At 35.4% G+C, this 6523-nt stretch overlaps 1 long non-coding RNA gene across 2 annotated transcripts; it reads left to right on the top strand.

Moving 5' to 3' along the window:
• The first annotated feature begins 469 nt into the window (after window positions 1-469).
• On the top strand, window positions 470-6069 carry LOC101725980 (uncharacterized). Of its 2 annotated transcripts, XR_015449764.1 has the most exons (4): window positions 470-545; window positions 3517-3599; window positions 4929-5017; window positions 5733-6069. It is a non-coding gene; the product is annotated as an uncharacterized LOC101725980 (long non-coding RNA). The 2 variants fall into 2 exon arrangements; XR_205948.3 differs by lacking the exon at window positions 3517-3599 and having other exon boundaries at window positions 475-545.
• The last annotated feature ends 454 nt before the right edge of the window (window positions 6070-6523 follow it).

Below are 6523 nucleotides of genomic sequence, written 5' to 3' on the forward strand. Positions count from 1 at the left end.
TCTTGTTAAAAAAAAAAGATTAAATCCTTGTTAAAAAAAGTAAAATCTAGAAACAGTCTTAATAAATTTCCTCCAAAGTAATATAGCATTATCAGTGGCTTATTCTCTACCGAATTAGTTTTTCCAAAACAAATAATAAAGCTGAGCAGTCCTACTTTTTACAACCTGGAAACTATCTAAACAAAATGAACAAATTTATAGGGCTATTTTTAGTGTGTGTCACTTGCATTACAGTTTACATTTGCTTTCGAACCTTATTTGACATTCTTGGTAGAAAAATATAGGCAGAACACTCATTAAGATTGTTAATAAAGGAGAGTCTCCAAAGGGTAGTTACGAAAAACCAAAGTTGAGGCATGTGTAAGAATGGTTCTCTTGGACTGCATGTCATGCTGCTTCCTTCTTGTTTGTCTAAATTATAAAGCCTTGACCCAAAATGCAAATTCAGAGGTTTTGTTTATTAAAACCATCAGACACTAATGCAGTCTACTAATAGTAACTGAAGTAAAAGCATATTGATGGTAGGGATTTTCACACAGCGACAGGTAAGTACTGCTATGCCTAAATAACTATTATTTTTTCTCATAAATTGTATATTCACATTAAAGTGAAAATTAACTTGCTGGAGAAGTCTAGTACAATGTTGTGATTTTCTGCAAACCATCCTTCCATGAATAAAAACTGCATGGAAGATCTTGTGTAATGTTATGAAATATGTCACCACACATAGCTTTATGAAAAAAAGTTATAATTTAAAATATAGTTGCAGGGATTAAACATTTGCATTCTGTCTAAACCAAGTTTCTTTAGCAGTTTGTTCCATGGGAAGAGAGGAAGACCAGTGCTTCCAGGGTGAAGGGGACCCCCTTTCACTGGCATATACAAATCAGGACAGAAGAAGCCATCCCTCTTGTTTATTCTGAAAAGACAAAGCAGAAAGAAAATATTAGGAAGAGAAAAACAGATACATACTTAACCACATTTGCGCATCAGTTTCTTTTATGTAAAAGGAGCACTTTGATAAGGTTACACTCACTGTACAGGAAACTAAATTGACACTCTGCTCACACGCTGTGTGTCTCCATATGAGTCGTGCTCATGCAAAACTCCCTAGCAAGGAAATGCCTAGGAGTCAAACATCATTTAGTTGAGCCTTATAAATAGAGCTCAAATTCAAAGGTAAGAAAACAGATGAGAATTTTACACTAACCACCCCTGATAAGATTATATTTTCAAGGTAAATGCATGTTTACTAAGTGTTGTGGTGTGGAAATGTCTGATTAAGTAGTTAAGAAAACATGCTTTCCCACATAGCAGTCTCTTTATTTGCATGAAATAATTCCTTAGAACAACAAAAAAGTACCCCAGCACAACTTTGGGGTCTTTGGAAAAGTCAGTGTACCACACTGTAAACTGCAAAGAGATTTCTGTAAAATTGTGGCTTCATAGATTACTCTCAGAGAACTTGAGTAAACTGCAAAGTCAAAATGATATACTGGGACTAATAGTAATCATATTCATCGTAACTGCTAAAAAATATAAATTGAAGCATTTTAGGAGGTTTTACTTTGCTACAGAAGAGTCAACTAAGAAAGTTTTATAGCTTGATGAGTGTTTTTTAACTAAAGACGTTAGTTATTACAACTACCTTAAAGCCACATTATAAACAATACTTCTGATTAAAAGCTTGTCAGAATTCTCTTTTTTTAATTTGAAACTTTCAGTCATCCTATTTCTTTAGTTTTGCAATGCAAAGGAAATGTTTTTCTGTGGTAAATTTATTAGTGACTAATTAGTGTGGTGGTTGAATGCCTAATTTGGGTTTCTATTTAAGATAGGGTCAGTTTTAATTTCTTCTAGCATTGGTTTATTTGGGCCTATTTAATATATGAATTAAGCCCAGATATCTTTCAAAATCCTACTTGTACTTATCCCTGCCAAAATAATAAAAAATAATTTATTGTTGTAATCTGGATTTATGGTTTAGTTAGGCATAGCAAAAATATGACCTCTGGAGAAATCCCCACTGCCCCTTAAATCCCAGTTTGCTTTACAATGAGCGAGTTTGTGTGGTTGTGAAAGTTGGTACAGCTAACACTTAGTATGTCAATCTAAAAATGAGCTGATTGTGACTTTCAAATAATAATTAAATGAGAGAAAAAGAAAATCCTCTTGAATGGCTTGGTTTGCTCCTTGTAACTGAGTAAATCAAAAGAAAAAGAAGAAGAAAAAGGACTAAACCTGCTCAGAAGACAAATATATTGCAAGCAGGGACAGATGAGGCATTTTTCAAAATTAAACTGCTATAGCAAGCAGTTGTGAGGCAGTCTGTTTTCTTATTTTTTGGGGGGTGGGGAGGGAATTTGGGGTACTGTACTTGAAAATGTATGCCCACAGCAACTAAAATCTTCTTTTAAGGTATATTTTTTTCCTTTTTATAAATATTTTCTTTTTAAACAATCAAATAGACATACAATGTTTTAAAATTTTGGTGATCTTTATTTTCTGGCTTTGGTGGATTTATTTCAAATTTTAAAGTATCACTTTATATGTTATATAGTTTTGTCCATAAAGCAGTCTCAAAATTGTAGTTATTTATGTGAATAATAGAACAAAGCAAGAAAATATGGCTTTTTTCCCTACTCTATTATTGAAGTAGAATATGATCATTAGGGAGGACTATGCTTTAGTAGCAACATTTTGAAAAATAGTCTAAATAAATAGATGTCAAATTAATCAGGAGTGGGACTACAATCATTATATTTTAAAAATGTACACCATTAGGGAGTTTCTACTATAAATAATCATTTTGAAGCTTGCATCTTTAAAAAAATTAGCATACTGTAGCTCTTTAGGGTGTGAAAAAGATTCAAACCTCTACTGGATTTGTGAAAATTGTGATTAAGGAATTGTTCACGACTGTGATTAAAGTCACATGGTTAACCCTGAATTTAGAAGTTGGTGACACAGCAATAGATGATACTGTAACTTACTTAATGTGTTTGTATCTCTTTTAATTTGAAAAAAATGTTTCTGAGTCAGGTTTTTCACAGTCCGCAGAGATGCTTCACTTCTGAAGCAAAGAAGTTTACTTTATTTAAATACCTGCTTATGTTTTCACTTTGTTACTCATCAGAGACAAAGAATATTTTCTCAGGCATTGATTCTTTATCCTCTTATGGTTAATAAGAATTTATCATGTAGAGGTCCTGCAGGGTGAAATGCATATAAAAACCAGTTTTGGTTTCCAAAAACCATTTACAGTGAAAGCAGAAGGAATTTCAATCATTTTATTTTATGATTCATATATCTAGGTGGTATACTTTTAATTAAACACTGGTCCATAAATAAACAAATAGTAGAAGTTAGCAGGGAAGCAGTTGATCTAAATCATGACAGTTGCTCATTTATCTTTGTCCTAACTAGACAATAGGAAATGACACTACACTGTTGTTTTCTATGCATTAAGATTTCCTTCTTAAACAAATGCAATTGAAGTGGTTTGTTTTCCAACAGACCAGCACACACTGCCAGTGGCCAGAGTTTTGTCTCGTCTTCATCCAGAGGAGGATTAATCTTGGTGATGGTGCAAACAAAATGTATGTCTGGGGTCAAAGTGCAGCGGGCCTTTTGGGATCTGCATTACATTAATGTCATTTTTGGGTCCCTGACGTTAATCAAAACCAACACCATAAAGCGTCACTTAGCTAATTTGTGTATTATTGTCAATGTTACCATTAATTATGCGTTTGTGAGGAAAAAGAGGATTAATGAGATGTCACAGGTAATTTACAATGATCAGACTCCTGAGGACATTAAGAAAACACTAGCTAGGTAAGATTACCATGCAATCATAATACTATGCAAGAAGCAAAAATCTTTGTGGCAGCACCACACTAATATTGTCCTTGATTACCAAAATCCCTTTTCACTAGCCTAATTCCTAACTTTTAAATATCTTGCTGAAATTCTATGTTTGTTTTGGACTAAAACATTTGGCATTCATGTATTAACAGTGAGAATTTTGTTGACGATTCTCTCCACAGGCTGAGAAAAGGTCCATGAACTCAGGTTTACATTTAATATTCCTAGGCCATTATTTCAGGTGGTTGCATTTAAATGAGGATGACCAAAAGTTCTCTTACATCACTACATTTACTCCAGCCTCATCCTCTCTCAGAGCTATAAAAATAAATGACTTGTGCTTTCTCTCATCCATTTTCTGGAATTTACTTGGTGAGAAAAGACAGAATCTCCTAATATAAGAATGTTATTACTGGGCCGGGGATTTAGCTCAGTGGTTCCTGCGCCTGCCTTGAAAATGCAAGGTCCCGAGTTCGATCCCCGGTACCAAAAAAAAAAAAAATGATATTACCACTGTATTAGTCAGCTCTTCAGCACTGTGACCAAGTACCTTATAATAATAGCTTAAAGGAGGAAAAGTTTATTTTGGGGTACAATTTCTGAGACTTTGGCCCCTGCTTGGCATTGCAGAAGGGCTTGGTGGAGGAAAGCTGCTTATTTCATGGCAGCCAGGAAAAGAGAGAGGGTGGGGTTTGGGGGAGAAGCAGACAGAGACAGACAGAGAGAGACAGAGACAGACTGATAGAGGAGCTAAGGACCAGATGCAGTCCTCAAGGCCATGTCCATATGACCCTTCCTCTCAGCTAGGCCCACCTAATGTTTCCATCACTTCCCAACACCCAATTATGATCTCAACAATGGATTAATCCACTTGAAAAAGTCAGAGCCCTCCTGATCCAATCAGTTCTTAAAAAGCCCATTATCTGGCAACCATGCCTATGGCACATGTGTTTTGGGAGACATTTCAAATACAAACCACAGTACCACAGGACACAGGGAGGCAGAAGCGTCTAGAAGTCCATGTTGGAAAAGGACCACTGGGCCCCAATTTTCCTCTGTTGCAGGTGGCGAGGTCTGCTCAGAGAACAACCTGAAGTTCCCAGAGTGAAATCAGAATGGTCGGTTCGGCTGTGATTGGCGAATCAAGCCTGGTGTAAGTGCTGACTAAAAACCTGGAAACTTTGTTGCAGGAGATCTGCAGGCCTGTCAGAGAGGAGCTAGAGCTGGGAACCAGGAGATGTTTTGAAGGAACAGGAGGCAGGCAGGCAGAGATTGATGTCATTTATTTACTTAACAGATATTTGTGGATCCTCCTCATGGTTCACTAGGAACCATGATGGTAATAGAGATACATGGGTGGGATTGGGGAGCAAAACTAGACATGACCCTGTGGGGTTTAGGACGCAGGCCCTTGGTTCCTCAGACAGCTTGATTTCTGAAATGATCATGGTGCTCTTAGGTTGAGAATAGATTGGAGGGAGGTCAGAGTAGATTATGCAGAACTGTTTAGAAGGAGTCTGTTTGGAAAGGCCATTTGATATTTTAATTTCTATTAATTCATTTTAATTTTGTCTTAGCCCTGTTATTTATTTATTTGAAGAATTATATGATAAAAATACAGAATAATGTATTTACTTTCACACACAGATAAGCAATCCAGATTTAAATCTTAGCTCTGGGAAACTTGAACAAGTTTTTGAACCTCTATACATTGGTATATTTATCTGTGAAATAAAAATAATAAAATTAGACAATATAGCAATGACAATTAAATGAGATAATCAAGGTAAGTCAGTTAGCACTGGGCTCAGCACACACAAGTTTTATTAATTCAGTGGTTTTTAACCTTATTTTTTTTTTTTCACCAGAAACAACTGTGGAACTTCAAAAACAATGGCTGCCCAGTTCATGCTCCAAACTGATTGAATATGAATAGTTGTGTGATCTTAATGGGTAGCTTCGGTGAGAATCACTGCAATAAAGATTAACTGTTTATCATTCATTATTAGCTTGTTATTAACATTAATACTGTAAAACATATTAAACCTTTTCTCTGAGGAAAGTCTAGGGAGAACATAAATGGGACCATGGATTTTATCAGACCTTTCTTTATACTTGCTATTATGATGTTTGGGGACATCGGATTTGAATTGTAGTGTGAAAAAATCTATGAAATAAAGTTATATTGCAATTACTGTGTGTGTTTGTGTGTGTGTAAATCTGTTTCCTTGGAGTGAGTGCAGAAGTTTCAGACGGCTGGCCTTATATGAAAGCTGTACTTAAGAAACATCACCTATGAACTGGAATAAGGTCAAACCACAAGTGAACTGAACTCCACCATCTATTAACAAACCAAAATAAAACATTTATTACATTGTCCACTCTCACTTTTTTATGTTTCTGGTACATTCCACGGAGGTTTCCCTGTTCAGATAAAATTTCATAAGAAGAAAGAAGAAAGGAGGGGAAGTTTAAATAAAAATATTTTATTATTGATTTGGCATTGTTGGGCCTGACCGTATAGATTGTGGAAATAATATGGTTTATCTCCTTTTTATTGGCCCTACGAAGTGATAGTTTAGCATAGCTATTAGTTTATCTTGTAACTAACCTTTGAATTACTTTCTGAGTTGGTTGTTTTTCAAGGAAGCAGTATACT

The sequence above is a fragment of the Heterocephalus glaber genome, unplaced genomic scaffold (genome assembly GCF_053883595.1).
Source record: "Heterocephalus glaber isolate CG9 unplaced genomic scaffold, H.glaber_assembly_v1.0 deba00000809, whole genome shotgun sequence".
Taxonomy (NCBI): Eukaryota; Metazoa; Chordata; class Mammalia; order Rodentia; family Bathyergidae; genus Heterocephalus; species Heterocephalus glaber.